Raw genomic sequence first — 308 nt, forward strand, 5'->3', positions numbered from 1 at the left:
GAGTTAGAAACATCAATGAGAGAGAAACATCGATCAGCTGCCTCCTGCACACCTCCTACCGGGGATGTGCCCGCAACCCAGGTACATGCCCTCCACCAGAATCGAACCTGGGACCTTTCAGTCCGAAGGCCGACGCTCTATCCACTGAGCCAAACCGGTTTCGGCTACCTTATGTCTTTTGATTGGGACAGTTAATCCATTAACATTTAAAGTTATTATTTATAGACACTTGTTTGTCACCATTTTTTTTTCCTTTACGCCTGTGTTCCTTCTTTGTTTCCTATTTCTTCTTTTTCAGGGGAAACTTT

Source organism: Myotis davidii, unplaced genomic scaffold (assembly GCF_000327345.1).
Source record: "Myotis davidii unplaced genomic scaffold, ASM32734v1 scaffold236, whole genome shotgun sequence".
Taxonomy (NCBI): Eukaryota; Metazoa; Chordata; class Mammalia; order Chiroptera; family Vespertilionidae; genus Myotis; species Myotis davidii.